Source organism: Giraffa tippelskirchi, chromosome 8 (genome assembly GCF_054371585.1).
Source record: "Giraffa tippelskirchi isolate mGirTip1 chromosome 8, T2T-mGirTip1v1.2.pri, whole genome shotgun sequence".
Lineage (NCBI taxonomy): Eukaryota > Metazoa > Chordata > Mammalia > Artiodactyla > Giraffidae > Giraffa > Giraffa tippelskirchi.
The window spans coordinates 26,850,737-26,870,219 of record NC_137282.1 but is presented as its reverse complement, the minus strand read 5'-3'; the positions used below and the strand labels follow the sequence as shown (position 1 = coordinate 26,870,219).

Below are 19,483 nucleotides of genomic sequence, written 5' to 3'. Positions count from 1 at the left end.
ATATGAATATCTAGGGAATATCCACAGCTTTCTAATAAATTCATTTACAGATGAATATGGGTCAAAATATTTTTATTCTCAGAACTGAGAGACTGTCGCATTCATGAATGTCGGTGAAAACAACAATATATTGCAAAAACCATCAATGGAGAACAAAAGTTAAATTGAGGTGTCATCTATATTATTATGAGCTATTGTTCCACCACTGCATATTAAGACTAAATGCAAATATATCCAACCAGTTGTAGATCAGCAAAGAACATTCACAGCTTCAGTTGAGAAATGCATAACTATTTACCCTCTGTCTTCCTATTCCCTTCACCACCTTTTGGTTCAAATCTCTGTTTTGTTTGCTTCGGAAACTGCTCAGGGTCACCCCCTAGGCAGTCAGCCAGTCTGAAAGAAACAAAGTAGCTGTTTGATAGGGCTGTGCTCATTATTATTTTTGCAAAACTCTTTCCTGTTCTGTGTTTCCCTCTGATGCCCATCTCAGAAGAATGAAATTGACTCACGGTTATTCATTTGTGTTCTCGGAAATTATTGTTTATGCATACTTGCCTAATATTCAGAACGATCTGAAAAGAATCTTCTCTCTCTTAGAATTTGATGTAGAAGAACACAGTTCACCATTCCACTGCCAGGAACAAAACTCAGTCTCCCAGGTCTTTAAGTCTACAACACATGAACTCTGCCAAGAAAAGAGATTTTAGGTTTAGAAAAGAAGTTGCAAGGAATTTGGGGTTCTGTATTTCTTGACAAATCCAATTTTGTCTGTATTTCTTGACAAATCCAATTTTCAGTTCAGTTGAGTTCAGTCTCTCAGTCATGTCCGATGCTTTGTGACCCCATGGACTGCAGCGTGCCAGGCCTCCCTGCCCATCACCAAATCCCAGAGTTTACTCAAACTCATATCCATTGAGTCAGGGATGCCATCCAACCATCTCATCCTTGGTCATCCCCTTCTCCTTCCACCTTCAATCTTTCCTATCATCAGGGTCTTTTTAAATGAGTCAGTTCTTCACATCAGGTGACCAAAGTATTGGAGTCTCAGCTCCAGCATCAGTCCTTCCAATGAATATTCAGGACTGATTTCCTTTTATGTAGTCTCTTCTCAACATCTCTTTCTCCCTCCATTGTTGAATTTGGTGGAAACTAAACAACAACTTTGCCTATTTCTGAATTCTGTCTATGTCTAAACACCAACCTACAACTCTTAATTATTCCCAACCTTCTTGAAAAGGTGATAACAAGGCAGCTGTGAAATTTAGTGCAGATTCAGCCCCACTGATGGGAAAACCCCTATGCCTGAGACCTACAGATGGAACATCGATAATCTTCATGTCATAGGTGAAGACTAGTAAAATTAGCACTTTATGCAGGCAATTCTTCCTGGCCTTGCTAAGTACATTTATGAAAGGAAGCAGATTAGTCTTCCTTGACTCTTAGCTCTTCAATTTTAATACATACTTTCTCTCTTGAAGACATCATTTATGTTCATGGATTTCATATCAACCACTTTGGTGGTTGACTTCTAACTCTCTCATTAAGTGGCTACAAGACTAAATTATCTGACCCTAAGTTAACTTTGCAGCGCCATCGACTTCCTTTCCCTTCACTCCTGCTTCCTTTGGCCTCAGTAAGTTAAGTGTTAGTTGCTCAGTCGTGTCCGACTCTAGGACCCCATGGACTGTAGCCCACCAGGCTCCTCTGTTCACAGAATTCTTTTGGCAAAAAATACTGGAGTGGCTAGCCATTCCTTTCTCCAGGGGATCTTCCCAACTCAGGGATCAAATCCAGGTCTCCTGCATTGCAGGCAGATAACTGTCTGAGCCACCAGGGAAGCCCTCCTGTGGTCTTAGCAGAATGGAAATCCTCTGTTCTCCACACTGATGCTCTTTTACACAGCTTAGCTAGTTATTCTAATGAACTTTCATTTCTCTATTAAGAAAATGCACCCAGCTCAGTTGTTTCCTCCCTTTTTTGGAGCCTTTACTCAAGAAAGAGTAAATTTTAATTTTTCTTACCTCCCAAAGCACTTCACCCTCAAATTTAGCATACTTCATTGAGATTGTACAAGAATTCTCACAGACTAGATGTTCAATATTTTTTTTTCCAGCTTTATCTAACTGACTTAGAACATTAAGCTAGTTTAAGAAGTACAATGTGTTGACTGGATACAGTTATAATCTTGCAAAATAATTGCACTGTGGTGTTAACCAGCATCTCCATCATGTCACATAATCACCACTTATTTTTTTGTAGTGAGAACGTTTAGCATTTACTCTTAGCAACTGTCAAGTGTATAATACAGTATCATTAACCATAATCACCAGGCTGGATATTAGATCCCTAGAGTTAATTCAGCTAATAACTGGGAGTTTGTGCCCTTTGACCAGCATCTCCCCATTTTCCTCAACGCCAGCCCCTGGCAGCCACCAATCCACTCTCAGTCTTTAGGAGTTCAGCTTTTTCAGATTCCACATATAAATAATATTACACAGTAATAGTCTTTCTGTGACTTATTTTGCTTAGTATACTGCTCTCAAGGTCGATCTGTGTTGTCTCAAATGGCAGGATTTCCTTCTTTCTCATGGGTGGATAATATTGCATTATACATATCACATCTTCCTTATCTATACATCCACTGATGCACACTTAGGTTTTTTTCCTTATCTCCTCTATTGTGAATAATGCTACAATGGATGTATAGATCTCTACTGCATCCTGTCTTCATTTATTGTACAACTCAATAGCAAGATAAATCTGATCTTAAAAATGGTCAGAGCACTTGAATACTTTTTTTTTTCAAAGATGGCATACTAATAGCCAACAGGTACAGGAAAAGGTACTCTGCATCACTTATCTTCAGAGAAATACAAATTTAAACCACAATGAGATCACCGCATGCCTGTTAGAATGATCACCATCAAAACGACAAGAAATACTAATAACAAGAGTTTGCAAAGGTAGCGAGAAAAGGGAACCCTTGTATGGTGGTGGTGTCAATGTACATTGATGCAGAGACTATGGATAACAGTATGAAGGCTCCTAAAAATTGAAAACAGAACTATCATATGATCCAGGAATCCCACTTCTGGGTATTTATCCAAAGCTAATGCTTCCTTAATTCAATGAATTGCTCATCTGTTATTCTCAGCAATTTCTTCTTCATGCTGCCAACCATGATAAGCTCCCTCCCCTCTGACACGTGGAAGCTGAACATTCCTCTACTCAGACTTTGTCACAATGTATCACAACTACTCACTTACTCGGTTTTTCCTCTGATCGCCACTAGACTGCAAACTCCTTGGGGTCACAGTCTCTTCTACTATCAGAGTCTATCACTGTTTCTTGCATACAGGGGTCCCCCATTCAGTACTGAATGGAGAGAATGAACTCAAAGGGCAGCACACTTAGTCCTCAGGGTTTGCGACTTCAGTGACCTTTCTCTCCAGGGAGGTCTGACCATGCTTCTCATTTGTGTCACTCAATTTAACTTCTGGCTATAGCCTGTTCTCTATTTTCTGCTTGTTTTTTCTTGTTTGTAAATACTATCTCTCCACTAAGCTAATTCACTGAGGGCCTTGCAACTCACATATCCCTAATAGGGAAGAATGGATTACTATAGTGATATGGGATCTTAGGGACTCGGATTTTCTTTTTATCAGGAATTACCTCTGAAACAATCCCCCTGGAGGTCGCATAGAGGCCATAAGACATACTGGGTTTACAGCCAAGTGGAACTGCATTATGGGGAACATCTGAAAATTCAGTGGAAATGGTGAAATACATTCCGAAGCAAATCATGAGGAAGATTTTTACAACACATTAAAAACAAGATCATCATCAGTTAATCTGACTGGTATTAGATTGCATTCATAGTATCTAAGTTTTTCAGAAGTTTTCTCCTAAAACCACAAATTTGGGGGAGTTTTATTTTGCCTCTCATCCAAAACACTGACTACTGGATAACAAGTTTAAATCTGCTGCCTATATAGCCATGAGATTTATATAGCCTAGAGATCTCTTCAAGAAAATTAGAGCTATCAAGGGAACTTTTCATGCAAAGATGGGCACAATAAAGGACAGAAATAGTATGGACCTAACAGAAGCAGAAGATATTAACAACAGATGGCAGGAATACACAGAAGAACTATACAAAAAAGATCTTCAAGACCCAGATAACCATGATTGTATGATCACTCACCTAGAGCCAGACACCATGGAATGTGAAGTCAAGTGGGCTTTAGGAAGCATCACTATGAACAAAGCTAGTGGAGGTGATGGAATTCCAGTTGAGCTATTTCTAATCTTAAAAGATGATGCTGTGAAAATGCTGCATTCAGTACGCCAGCAAATTTGGAAAATTCATCAGTGGCCACAGGACTGGAAAAGATCAGTGTTCATTCAAATCCCAAAGAAAGACAATGCCAAAGAATGCTCGAACTACTGCACAATTGCACTCATCTCACACGCTAGCAAAGTAATGCTCAAAATTCTCCAAGCAAGGCTTCAACAGTATGTGAACCGTGAACTTCCAGATGTTCAAGCTGGATTTAGAAAAGGCAGAGGAACCAGAGATCAAATTGCCAACTTCCATTGGATCACTGAATAAGCAAGAGAGTTAAAAAAAAAACATCTATTTCTGCTTTATTGACTATGCCAAAGCCTTTAACTGTGTGGATCACAACAAACTATGGAAAATTCTTAAAGAGATGGGAATACCAGACCACTTGACTTGCCCCCTGAGGAATCTGTATGCAGGTCAAGAAGCAACAGTTAGAACTGGACATGGAACAACAGACTGGTTCCAAATAGGGAAAGGAGTACATCAAGGCTGTATACTGTCACCCTGCTTATTTAACTTATATGCAGAGTACATCATGAGAAAGGCTGGACTGGATGAAGCAAAGGCTGGAATCAAAATTTCTGGGAAAAACATCAATGACCTCAGATATGCAGATGACACCACTCTTATGGCAGAAAGTGAAGAAGAACTAATGAGCCTCTTGATGAAAGTGAAAGAGGAGAGTGAAAAAGTTAGCTTAAAACTAAACATTCAGAAAACTAAGATCATGGCATCTGGTCCCTTCACTTCATGGCAAATAGATGGGGAAACAGTGGCAGACTTTATTTTGGGGGGCTCCAAAATCACTGCAGATGGTGACTGCAGCCATGGAATTAAAAGATGCTTGCTCCTTGGAATAAAAGTTATGACCAACCCAGACAGCATATTAAAAGGCAGAGACATTACTTTGCCATCAAAGGTCCATCTAGTCAAAGCTATGTTTTTTCCAGTAGTCATGTATGGATGTGAGAGTTGGACTATAAAGAAAGCTGAGCACCGAAGAATTGATGCTTTTGAATTGTAGTGTTGGAGAAGACTCTTGAGAGTCCCTTGGAGAGCAAGGAGATCCAACTAGCCCATCCTAAAGGAAATCAGTCCTGAATATTCATTGGAAGGACGGAAGCTGAAGCTGACACTCCAATATTTTGGCCACCTGATTCGAAGAACTGACTCACTGGAAAAGACCGTGGTGATGGGAAAGATTGAAGGTGGGAGGAGAAGGGGATGACAGAGGATAAGATGTATGGCATCCCTGACTCAATGGACGTGATTTTGAGTAAGCTCTGGGAGTTGGTGTTGGACAAGGAAGCCTGGCGTGCTGCAGTCCATGAGGTCACAAAGAGTCAGACACGACTGAGCGACTGAAGTAAATTGAACTGATATAGCCATGAGAAAACTCCTCCTTTTTACTGTGGCAAATATACAAGAAGTTTACACCAGAAAAATATTTTGTCTTAAACATCTAGTGTTAATGAGAGAATGAAGATATTTTTTACCTTGATGTATATTTTCAATTGACTTCAAAATGCTACTTTTCTCAGTTAAACAGATACAACTAGACTTATAATTAGCTTTTTAAAACTGCTCTAATTAGTGGCTATTTAATGACGTAAGGTAATCAATTTTCTTTTTTATTATCATATATATTTATTCAAGCCTTTCATCAAGGGCCACCCCATTTTTTCATGTTTCCCTTTGTTTTCCAAGGGAAGAAATGAACAAAATAATCCCTAGAGAATAAAAGATCAGAAAACATGAATTACCTGAAAGATACTGGAATCTGTACTTAAAATCGTGTTTCTGTAGGAGTTAGGCAAATCTAGAAGTTATTCTACTAAATGGAGCTGGTGTTGAAGTGTTGACAAGCTGTGGAATGTAGTACTGTTTTTTGTTTGTTCAAAGCTGCTACCACTGGAATAATTACCAGCACAATGGAAGGTCAAGTTCAAGAGCCAAAGCAAAAAATACGATCAATTATATAATGGATTCTTTATGAAATTATATATTAAGTTAATGGTTTCCAATTGCACAACTTTAACTAACAGTCTGTTTGGATGACACACAGATTTTCCAGGTTTTGTATTTGTACTACAGCTTTAGTATTTCATTTAAGGAGAAGAAAACAAGGTTGTTAATCAACTATCTTAAATTTTAAAATAATAAATCAACTCACAGAGTTGTGCTTCACATGGTTTGTTACATGGTGTGATAGATGAACAGAATATGGTCACTGGTATCTAGGGACATTTATCATGTAAGCATAAAGATAATTGACCTCTCTAAATTTTCATTTGTATCTCTATAAATGAGGATACCAATGCAGCTTCACACAATTGTAGTGATTATTAAATAAGATAATATATTTAAAGGGCTTCAGAATAGTGCTTAGCATATTTAAGCCATTTTTAAAAAAACAGTTAACCTGTTACATATTAAAAAGCATCATTGTGGCAAAGTCACTGCAAAAGGGCTAGCCAAATGACCTGACTGAATCAGTCACTAGATCCATTGCATTTTAACATATTTTGTGGTCTTATCTTTGGTGGGAGGAGGGTATTTAGACAAAAGTAACAGAAAATAGAAAATTTACTAACTAATGGATTAGACAAGTAGATTTATAGTTCTTATTCAGAAGTCTGGAGTGGACTCAAGACAGAGTCTGATCCTCATGAGTGTAATCAAGGGTTCAGGTTTTTCCTATCATGCTGTTTGTAATCCTTGGTATGGCTTCCTTTTCAGGGTCACAAGATGGCTACTGCACTTTCAGCATCACATCTATATTCCAAATATAAAAAAGGCAAAGGGATAAAGATCCCAAAACCTTCCCCACATAAGGATTTTGCTCATTATTTGAAAATGTGATCACATCCCCAGCAGAGTTTTAATTATATCTCATTAGTAAGAAGACACATACCAAATGGTCACTCAACAAGAAGAGGAGTGGGGGGTTTTAGATTTAAACTAGGCACATAACCATCCCTCTGTATTCTATTGCACAGATATATTCAAGTAGTAAAGGAAGAAAGAGGAATGAATATTGGATAATCAACCAGCAGTGTCAGTCACAGTCATATCCCAGGTATTTTATAGTTTAAAATAAAGCATGTCATTCATTATCTCAAAAGACAAGCATAGTTAAAATATTTTATTTCCATTCATGCTCACATATGCTATATGCTGTATGCTATAGTTCGGTTTAGCAAAGAGTATTAGGATGGAACTCAGGTCCCGAGTTCTAGCCTTGCATCTGTCATTAGTTTACTGCTTAGCTTTGTGCAAACTGGCATATTATTTCCTCCTTCACTAATTTTCAAGGTCAAATGAGATGACTTCTAACATCACTCTCCAGGTTTAAATTTTGTAGTTTCATGATTATATTTATTTCTTTCTTTTTAAAAATAAAATATAATTCCCCAAAGCTTAGTAATTTCTTAGAATATTTGAGTTCTGATCAAAACAATCATCTAAAGTTATTCATTGATCTTAGAGTCATGCCAGGCAACAAATAAGACACAAACAAGTTAAAGCCATGTTCCCTACTCTCCACTTATGAAACTAAGCATCCCTGACACAGCCATTATTCATTGTCAGTACAGGAGTTCCAAGAAAAGACAGATCAGAATGACGGGAAGAAGTTGGAGATGGCTTCAGGAATGAAATGGAATTGGAACTCAGCTCCACCTCAGTGGCGTTTGAAATAAAATACAAAGTAGAATAAAGGGACTTGACGAGATGGAGAAAATATGAAGGGATATCTCAAAAGAAGGGTTAAAATATTGAGAGACAGATTAGAAGGTAAGCTTACCGTTTAGGGGATCAAGGCGAGAGCCAATACTAGCTAGGTGAGAAAGTATATGTTGGTGACTGATAAAAATTAGATTGACTATAGAGTTCTTTCCTCCTGTAATTCTTGTTCTCTATGCAAATGTTCAGCTAAGACCAGGATGCCAAGACACCTTTAAGTTTCTCTACCCCTAACATGGACAGCACATTTACTTAGATTCAGAGAAACCTGTACTTAGGTTTTGTATACTTATACTTATTCATGTGACTCCAAAAGTATAATACATCCTTTAATTTCTATGCTATGTACCAGAATCAGACTCATTGTATGTGCATTGTGCCAGAACTACATCTAGACATAGCTGACTCCTGGATCCTGGACCTTGCTAAGTGCTAAGTCATTTCAGTCCAACTCTTTGACTTTCCTAAAGGAAATCAGTCCTGAATATTCATTGGAAGGACTGATGCTGAAGCTCAATATTTTGGCCACCTGATGCGAAGAACTGACTCATTGGAAAAGACCCTGATGCTGGGAAAGATTGAAGGCAGGAGGAGAAGGGGAGAACAGAGGATGAGATGGTTGGATGGCATCACCGACATGAGTTTGAGTAAGCTCCGGGAATTGGTGAAGGACAGGGAGGCCTGGCGTGCGGCAGTCCATGGGGTGGCAGAGTCGGACACAACCGAGCAACTGACATGAACTGATTCCCGGACCTTGCTAAGTGCTAAATCGCTTCAGTAGTGTCCAACTCTTGCGATCCCATTGACTATAGCCCGCCTGGCTCCTCTGTCCATGGAATTTTCCGAGCAAGAACACTGGAGTGGGTTCAGTGTTCTTCAGGAGATTTTTCTGACCCAGGGATTGAATCCGCGTCTCTTTTGTTTCCTGCATTGGCAGGTGAGTTCTTTACCACTAGTATACTAGACCCTAACCTGGGCCAAAAGAAAACAAGAAGTATCCCTCTATATTTTCATGTGATCTTTAATTGTGAACCAATCAATCACAGTTACAACCTAATTCTCACTAGCCATTGTCTAACTGGTCAGGTCTCCTATGCATTGTTCTGAGAGACTGAAGAGACACAGTATTGATTTACTGATTCACTGAAAAATGAAAAACCACAGGCACTTGAAGAGAAAATGGACTCTTCTACAGAGTTTTGTGTCTCAGCAGCATTTGAAAGAAAAAACAAAGTAGTTCAGCATCACGGCGATGAGGTAGAGGTATTATCTCAGAGGAAAATGAGGACGACCTAGACTAAGGAATTGGACTTTTCAGTGAGGGGAAAACTGGTAGGATTTGAGCTATAGATTGAGAACAAGGAATGAACCAGAAAACAGAGCATGCAAATATGTTTATTTTAGACCTGTGTTGGTACCATATTTGTGCGTTTCCTGCCTTAGCTATGGGACCCAGATGGTTGTAGAACCTGAGGTCCTTTTGAGAACATGAAGGTACCAGACCGACCTGGTTAGAAAGGAATCAAGGGTGGTCCCATGTAATGGTTGTTCATTCAAAAAAACACAGGCAATGAGAGATAAATCTGACTATGGCTGAGATAAAGCCTTTAGCTTTCTAGCCTGCATGGAATTTATAAATTATGACAGGAAATTCTCATGGTGATATCATTTAAGTAGTTACACTTAAAAATAAGAAAACTTTTTAAAAGTCCTGTACATTTTAATATTCCTACAGCACTTTAAAACCTGTATTAGCTTCCCTATAAATTTCATGTTTCTAGATGTAATCTACCTAATGTCTTTATAGCCTCCTCCATTTATAAACTACCCAATATTTAAAATACTTGACTATATATAGCCCTCTTATGTTGATAATGTTGTTAAAGTTTGACAACTGTAAACTTAAAAAAAAACTTATTTTTAGTAAGTAAGGTAATAGAAAAAAAGGAAAGAAAAGTATATGAAAGCACTTTCAAATAATGGAGTTATAATTTTAGTTCAAGTTCAATTGTTAACATATACTTAGGGGATTTTTAAAGGAATACCACATTATAATCAGAGGTTTTTAAGCACTAATTGGGAAACAGAGCTTTTCATAGTCTAAATCTCCAAAAATATCTTTTTTTTAAGTGACTTTCTGACGTGACTTCTCTTAGTAGCTAGAATAACTTAACCAACAAATCCCCACAGGTTCACAAGTCACTAACCAAATCAAACTTAATAGCTCCTGGGGAATCATTAAAGATTACCGCATCGATCTGCTTGCTACATATGTGGCGTTAGCTAAAGTTACAAGTGTCTTTTTTCCTGTTCCAGGTGATTTTTTTCTTCATAATATTTGAAGGATTTAGCTTTTTATATTTAAAAGGTAAAACTCAAGTACAGTTTATTCTGAGAGTGCTGTTTTTAATATTTAGGGCTCAGGTTTCCCTTTGAAAATCTGCTGAGACTCAAGATGATGCATTTGCTCACATGATTTCAGAGGATTCACCAACTCTCAAAGCCACTCTATGAAATGTAGATGAAGACTCCTCCAAACTGTATGGTTAATTAGCAACTCATCAATGCAATAATCTTAACTGAAGGAAGACTTCCAATTGGGATAAAGATAAATCTGTTCATTGGAGCACTGGCCCTGAAGATGTTGATATGGTTGCTCCCTGGAGGTGAAAACCAAGCCTTATTGAGTCACTGATGGCAGATGGGAAATGCTGTCAGCCTCACAAATGTGGAGGGAACCACTACCCTATAGTCTCTTGTCATTCTTCCCTACCTTCCTGGAAGACCACAACCCTGGGCATTTCACACCCTTATTATCTGCTCCTCTGTCTTCATTTTTCTATCATACATGTGACAAATAATTATTGTCTACTACATATCAGATACTTGAGACAAAACAGATAGAACTTCCTGCTCTATGTGACTTACATTCCAGGGGACAACACAGAAAACAGAAAATAAATGTGTTACACTGATGTCAGAATAACTCACACTAGGGGGAAAAAAAAAAAGCTAGCTAAAAATGCTTGTAGTGTACCCCAATAAGAAATGGGGTGTGGGTCTCTCTTATTTGAAAATTGGTGGGATTTCTGTCCACTTTAGCCAAGAAACAACTGTGAAGGTGACTCTGCGTTGATGTCCAGTCCCAGACCTAGAGAGCCTAGATAATTCCTTTTCTGTTTGAAGGCTGGCTAATCTGATGGACAGTGCATGTAAAAATCCCAAGAGTTCATGGAGAGGGATGCAGGTGTGTGAGTTTCCCGCCACCTTCCCAAGGTGCCAGACATGAGAGTGAAAGCTCCACCAGCTACCAGCTGGATAAACCAAGTGGCCTGTCGATTCCACGTGGAACAAACGATCCATTCAGACTTTCTCTGCTCTAATTTATGACCCAGGGGTCATCAATCTAATATAATGACCACTGATTTAAGCCACAGAATTTGGGATGGTTTGTTAGTCAGCTGTAGATACTGGAACCATGGTGGTTGCCTCCACAAAAACTCATGCTATGTTATTTCAGGCAAGTCCTCAGTGGTCTTGTCAGTGCTTCACTGCATACTAATTAACTCCTTTCTTATTTCTGACAGCACCGTTCTGGAAGTTTTCCACTCCACTCAAACTCAAAACACATCCCTTACTCTCCATTTGGTCATCACAAGACTCTGCCTTGCCCTAAATCAAAAAACCAAGATCATGGTATCCAGTCCCATCACTTCATGGCAAATAGATGGGGAAAAAATGGAAACTAGCAGATTTTACTTACTTAGGGTCCAAAATCACTGTGGATGGTGGCTGTAGACATGAAATTAAAAGACACTTACTCCTTGGAAGAAAAGTTATGACAAACCTAGACAGTGTATTAAAAAGCAGATACATCACTTTGTCAATAAAAGTCCGTATAGTCAAAGCTATAATTTTTCCAGTAGTCATGTATGGATGAGAGAGTTGGACCATAAAGAAGGCTGAGTGCCAAAGAATTGATGCTTTCAAACTGTGGGGCTGGAGAAGACTCCTGCAAGTCCCTTGAACAGCAAGATCAAAACAGTCAATCCTAAAGGTAATCAACCCTGAATAGTCATTGGAAGGACTGACGCTGAAACTCCAAACTTTGGCCATCTGATTTGTAGAGCTGACTCACTGAAAAAGACCTTGATGCTGAGAAAGATTGAGGGCAGGAGGAGAAGATAGCGACAGAGAATGAGATGGTTGGATGGCATCACCAACTCAATGGACATGAGTTTGAGCAAATTCCAGGAGATAGTGAAGGGAAGCCTGGGGTGCTGCAGTGCATGGAGTCGCAGAGTCGGACAGAACTGAGCGACTGAACAACAATAAATTAAAACATAAAAGATATCCTAATTTAATATAGAATTATCAGTATTAAAACTTCTCTACTCTGCTTTAACTCAGAATCCTGTATTTTCTACCATTTTCTCCCCCTTCTCTCCTTTTTTAGAAGGAAGAACCTACACTTCTATTTCCAAAGGTAATCTACTTCACTGGCAATTTCAATCCATTTGGTCTCTTCTACTTAACTCTGGTGATGTTTTTATTCTTCCCCTCCACCCTCCTGCTTTTCTTATGTCACCAGCTGCCTTTTCTCATTTCTCATTCAATTTCACACTGGCAACATTCTTTTGGAAACATTTTCTTTCCTGGTTTTCTAAGACACTTGAATTTTAAACCACCCTGCACATTGCTGCCATAATTATCCTCCTAAAACAAGCATTATACTATGTAATTTTTTTTCATGAACCATCAATGTCTCCATGTTACCTTCTAAATAAAGACCACAATATTCTCATGATAGACTTAACCCACATAAACAACCTCACTCTGTTTTGGCATCTTATTTTGTAAGCCTTTATTCAGTTCAATGTTTCAGACATCTCTGATGTCTTTCACGTTGACTCTTCATCTTAAGAAACTTTTCTTTCCTTCCTGAATCCTGCCCATTCTTTAAGGCACTGTGGAAATCCCAATCCAACTTCCCCAATCCAACCTTCTTGAATGACGAACACGTTATGAACTCCTCCTTCTTCCCAACTACATCTAAAACCTGCCTTGCATTTCTATCGTATCCTTCTTTTCTGCTTTGTTAAATGCCTTGCATCACCATTACTTTTTCACAATACTTTTAAGGTCTGTGAGGTGTCAGGCCCTGGGATCCATGCTAAGGAAACAGAGACAAAAGAAGCTGTTCATTCTCAAGAAGCACACACTCTAGTGTGAAGACAATGACTGGCAATAAGCTTCTTTCAAACCCTGACAAAAGTCATGGTTTAAAGAGGATGTGATGAATGGATGTTCATTCATGCTAGAAGAAGGCAGAAACGGAGTCTTTAAAGAATGTGAACTTATTCAAGATAAATGAGGGAAAGGCATTCTAGATGAAAGGGGCAACAGATATGAAAGCACTGTGGAACACTGAAGAAAGGGTGGGCAGACTGTTGATGCTGAAGACTAGGATGCCAGGCAGAATGAAGAGAAAGATGATGTTGGAGGGGCAGGTTGGACCAGACAGACCATGGGCGATCTCCTTTGCCAGGACAAAGAGCTTGACTTGTCCAAGCAAACTGAAGATGCACAGACAACTTTCACAGATATGGAAGTGAAATGACATGACAAGAGATCACTTGGCAATTCCAGTTTCAAGTCTGCTTTCCCCACAAAAAAAAGTCAGGATTTTGAAAGAGATGGTATTGCATTTATTTCAAGCTTGTATCACTGCTAGAATTTTATGCAATATCTCACATGAATGAGATACTTTGTAATGATTTTATGACTAAAGAGTTTGGAAGTTACTGTGTTTATTCTGTTTACTACATTTGTTGTTTAGTCACTCAGTGGTGTCTGACTCTTTGCCACCCCATGGACTATAGCTGGCCAGACTCCTCTGCCTATGGGATTTTCTAGGCAAGAATACTGGAGTGGTTGCCTTTTCCTTCTCCAGGGGATATTCCTGACTCAAAGATGGAATCCAGGTCCCCTGCATTGCAGGTGGTTTCTTTACCACTGAGCCCTTGGGGAAGTCCAGATACATTCACTATATATGTTGTTATTATTATTGTTTGATCTTGCAATGAAGGAGGGAAAACAGTGTTCAGGGAAGGGTGACTGTGACTGCATTCTCTCCCACCGACTCTGCACTGGAGTTACCTGGTCCTTTCAGGCTCTGGAGGCCTAATGCCAGACTGTGGTCTGCTATGCAGCTTTCAAGATAGCAATGCCTATTCAGCACACAGGATTTCTGGGCACCTTTCTCTAAACCTTCTGGTTAGATGAAGAGAAACAGAACGCACCTACAATGGTAAGCACTCTTCCCTTGAGTAGGCTGCCAACTTGAGATCTGAGCGAAAGTCTTACACAGGAGTTGGTCTTATTTTTGTTCACATGCATGCTTAGTTGCTCACTCATGTCTGACTCTTTGTGACCCCATCGACTGGAGCCCACCAGCCTCCTCCTTCCATGAGATTTCCCAGGCAAGAATAGTGGAGTGGGTTGCCATTTCCTCCTCCGGGGATCTTTCTGACCCAGGGATTGAACGTGCGTCTCCTGTGTCTTCCTGCAAGGCAGGTCGATTCTTTGCAGCTGAGCCACCAGGGAAGGCTTATTTTTGATCATACTCTGATCCATATGTTAATAAGCTCGACGTCTTTTGTTACACAATATTCAGAAGAGTTTCCCAGAGCCACACTCCTGTTGGAGAGCAGCCCATGCCTATTCCCTGTACTAACTAGACTGGGGCCTCAGATTTTACCATCTGAGCCACCAGGGAAGCCCTTATTTTCAGAAACTATTTAATTGAAGTTTCTGATTATTTTTTATAGACCCTTGGGAGGAAACCCAAGCCCTCTTAAATCAGATACTTCAATCAGATCAGACCCCCAAATGAGATACTTTGTCAGCCAAAAGAGATGAGGAAGGTGGAGCAGATGTTATGAGAACTATCTCATCCCTCACAGAACTGTTGACAGGCAAGGGGCCTCCAAGGGCAACAGCAAAGAAACTGTGTTAGGAACTACACCTTGGTGTGGTCTTTGCTGAGTGTCAAATTCTTCCTACTTCCTTCTCATCTATTTCACTCTCTGTGTAAGTGGTGCTGACAGGAACCACATGATGCTTGGACAGGTAAGGGAAGAGAGGCTTTTCCAAATAAAAAAGTTTTGACCTGAATATAAGTGCAAACCACATACCTTTCAACAATATGTATGAGAGTGGGGTCAATACTCATGACGTGCACTGGAGGAACGAAAACTGGAGGATGTTTCTCCAATTGTTTCCAAAAGCTTAGCTATCCAAAGACATCGCTGACCTTAGGTAATCTGCCATGGGTGAAGCTGAAAGAATAGCTCTGCAAAGGACCCATGTCACTGTGCTTTCCTGTTTTCTGTCCCTTCTCAGTAATGTATGTCTGGTTTATGGGCAATCCTTTTACTTCTTCCTGGTAACCCCCGAGTGAAAATTGGTTCTGGGAGAGTGTCAGAATTCAGAGAGGGTCTGAAGAGCAAGCTTTGTAGTTTATCTTACTGCACAAAATTGCCAGCAAGAGAGAAGTGCAAACTTGGCCTCACACAGCTCTCCCATTTAAAGGAGAAAATCTTGTCGAGGGGGTAATGAATGTGATAGAAAACACATAACTTGTTTCTGATGTAAAGAATGCTGACAGCTTTAAAAAACTCACTTCACCTGGCTTTCTTGGAAAATTTGATTTGCAAGGAAAGCAGGGACCGGAAAATACCCAGCTGTCATTTTGGTGGTCACTTGTCTAAGCATAACTATCTCTATTATGCAGTTAGGTGACTCATTACAGAACTCTGGCTATATTACAAAGACCTCACCTGCTGATAAAATTCCCCAGCCTGCGTGGCAATGGTACCAGAAAGTTTCGCAAAAGGAAGTGACATTTGTTTCTTGGTTCATGACTAGAGTAAATGTTGCAAGGTGGGAGAAGTTTAAATGGACATGGCTTTGGGCTTCTGGCACTTGGAGCGAGGGAGTTGTGGATAAATGACTGAAGTCCTTTGAGCCTCTGCTTCTGTATAAAGAAAATGCATGATAAAACCTACTTCATGGGAATATTGTGATGCTTAATGACAACATCTGTGTTAAGCAGTTAGCCCATTACTTGGTATTTGGTCATGGATATCTACTACTACTCTTTCCCATACTCTTTTCTCTCTACACATCACTAAGTAACATCAGCTTATAGTGAAAGTACATATGACTTTCTTTCATTTAGAGAAGCTCAAAATTCTCTGTATAATTAATCTTATCTTTGTACGAAGGAAAAGTAAACACGACTTTCTCAGTTTTATCTTTTTCAGTCTTTTGCCAGTTAAGTACTGTAGCTGAATAATTTACCACCATTTTACTCCAGAATCATTAACATATTCAACAAATACTTATTTGAACACATATTGATAGAATATGTGCTAGTGTCAGGCTCTCTTCAAAACCAAGGAGGCACTCCAATAAATATACCAAAGCCCATGCTTTCATTGAGCTGGTACTCTAGTATATATGGGCACCGGGGCTGGAGAGAAACTGACAACAAACGGAAGGCCGTACTGTGCTGGAGAGCGCCAGGAGCCATGGGAAACACCAATGCTGGGCAAGCGACTCAGGGGTGTGGGAGCAGAGACGGCAGCACAGTGCAGTCAGAGAAGGCTGTTCTAGCAAGATGTCATTCAAGCGGAGATGCAGGAAAAGTTTATTACCAAACATGTTAAATGCTCCATTGGGTGGCTAGAGTAAAGGTGACTTTCAACTTGCAGTAGGGCTTCTGCTTATCAGAAATGGATGCTAACAAAAATAAATAAATAAATAAAAAATGAATCAGGTATTGTCTCCCTTTTGTCTGTTTCTCAGGCCTGGACTTCACCACATGCCAGCAGCTAACACCAAGTGGTAGCTGAAGATGAGAAACTTCTGTACTTTCTGTGAGTCATGGTGGATAGAATTCCAAGTGCCTATATTTGTCTAGAGTGGAATGAACTTTCTTTTCTAAATATATGCCTTACCACTTCCCATTAACCAAATTCCCAAACATAATTTCTGCTGGGAAAGCAGAACACAAACCATTTTGTTCATGTAAAACAGCAGCCAATTTTCCTGTTACTGTCAGACTTACAGCTGACAAAGTAAAACTAACATATTTTATGATAGAGGTTTGAAAGACCTTGTGAGGCTGGAATTACAACAAAATCAATAAGATCAAATTAAGAAAGATGCATAAAGTCCAAAATTTGAATTTTTAAAAAAATCAACAGCACGTGGTTGGAGTTAGGGTGATCTTGAGGTATAGCAAGTCTTCTAAAATAGGCATAGATATTCAATTGTCTAAAAACTTAAGATATGAGTTACTTGATCATATGTTGCTTATCCCTCAAAGATAGTATTTATACAATATCACAATATATTAAAAGGATATCTGTAGTCTGTCAGATGTGGGCTTCTTAAACCAAAGACTGTTTTACCCACCTTTCTATCTCAGCTCCCAAACAACTCCTGGCATATATAGTATTTTGATCTATGTACCCTTTGGATCTAGTACAATATTTGATCATCATAAAGAAATATACCAAACACATCAACTGAGGAATGTCTTCTTCTAGGTTGCAGTGCTTAGGCTACATCTGTGGTACTACATTCACATTTGGGTACCACATTGGAGCGAGTCCATTGGAATATGATCACAGAGAGCTGAAAGGCTTTAAACCAACATCACATAAGGAATTAGCACATGAAATGGAGTGTTTTTAATCTTGGGAAAAGGAAGCTTGGGGAAAAATGAAAGCTGTGTTCAAATACATGAAGAGTTGTCATATAGAAAAACAATTAACGTAGCTTCAGGAAAAAGAACAAAGATCAATGAATGAAACTATAAAGGGCAGATTTCAACTCAGCATGAATAATCCATGGCTGCCTCCAAAATGATTCCCATCACTGGAAGTATTCAAGTTGAATCGGGATCAGCACTTTTCCAGAAATGGGAAGTTGAAATTAGGGGGTCCTAAGGTTCTCCCTAACTTTAATACTTAATTCTAAGCTTATTCAACTTGCCAGTGTGAAGAAATATCCTTCTGAAACAATTAACTTAGAGAAAGTGCTGTCAATTCTCAAGCCGTTATTTTTAGATTTTCTTCATGTGAACTGTGCTCTCTTGACCTAATCATACCATTCCACTGAGCAATTTCTTGCTTGGGGTTTCGATGTTGATTTTAGGAAATGTGGAGTTATCTGTGTAGATTTCTAGGTAGTGTAAGAAACTAATATGTCATCCTGCTCATAATTTCCCAAGATACTCCGTGTTGCACTGCTACTCCTTGCATGCCAAAGGGCTCAAGGTTCTGTGAATTCATGCTCTATGGATAAGCTTCTTTGTCACAGATTGTAACCTCTAATATGGAAAACTATGTTCTTTTGGCACTAGTTAGTGTCTTACTGTTTAAGCATAGACATATCCATTCATTTGTTCAACATTTAATAACATTTATTGAACTCAAGTGCATGGGTTCTAAGGATTTAGTGCCAAATAAGATGTCCCTGCCTCCAGGAACTTCCAGAGGAAGGAAACAGAAATAAAGCCAAGTTATTACAGCACAGTGGCCGGTCTGCTGTAACAGTGTTTGTACAAGACCCAAAACTAGTGAAGAGCGCCACCAATCCTGGGTAGATGCAAAACAGTTCCACAGAGGAATCTATAAAATAAGTCTTGAAGGACAAGTCAGACTTCTTTTTTTCCAGGTAGACATGTCATTTCAGCAAACAGAACAACTACTGTCATGGAGGAGAACTGTTATTGCCTTGGGTGTTCAGAGCACACAAAGTGTCTTCCTGCGCCTATTTTAAAGGGCGGTACCGGAGGAGTTACAGAATGGGTGGGTAGGGCATAAATCACACGGGGGACTGATGGAAGGTAAAAACTAAAGGACAGGAAAATGACTTCAGAAATGACTGCAACTGCCCACATGAGAGGATGACCTCAAGTGTCAGAAGTGAGATTTGAAAGCAGAGCGACCCCCTGGACTGTAGCCCACCAGGCTCCTCTGTCCATGGGATTCTCCAGGCAAGAATACTGGTGTGGGTTGCCATTCCCTTCTCCAGGGGATCTTCCCGACCCAGAGATTGAACCTGGGTCTCTCGCACTGCGGGCAGATTCTTTTATCATCTGAGCCACCAGGGAAGCCCAGTAAGAGAACATGTTTAAAACTGTAAATTCCCAGGACTTACTGATCACTTAGCAGGTGCTGTGCTAGCAATGAACAATTAAAGGTGAATACAGATAATCCTTTGCTTTTAAGAAAGTAAGAGGTTCTTGGTAGAGATATAAACTTCAGTGTTAGAGAGTCCTTATCAGATCCTTACTCTTCCTTTCAGAATCTTTTT

The 19,483-nt window shown here is 39.5% G+C and overlaps 1 protein-coding gene across 1 annotated transcript in view; it reads right to left on the bottom strand.

Annotated features, from left to right (window-relative positions):
* LOC145518095 (uncharacterized) overlaps window positions 1–19,483 on the bottom strand; it is a 574,529-nt gene that overhangs the window by 176,762 nt on the left and 378,284 nt on the right. Inside the window, exon 12 of the mRNA XM_081521690.1 lies at window positions 559–688. The gene's annotated coding sequence lies outside the window, so the exon portion shown is untranslated. The remainder of the gene's footprint in view (window positions 1–558; window positions 689–19,483) is intronic.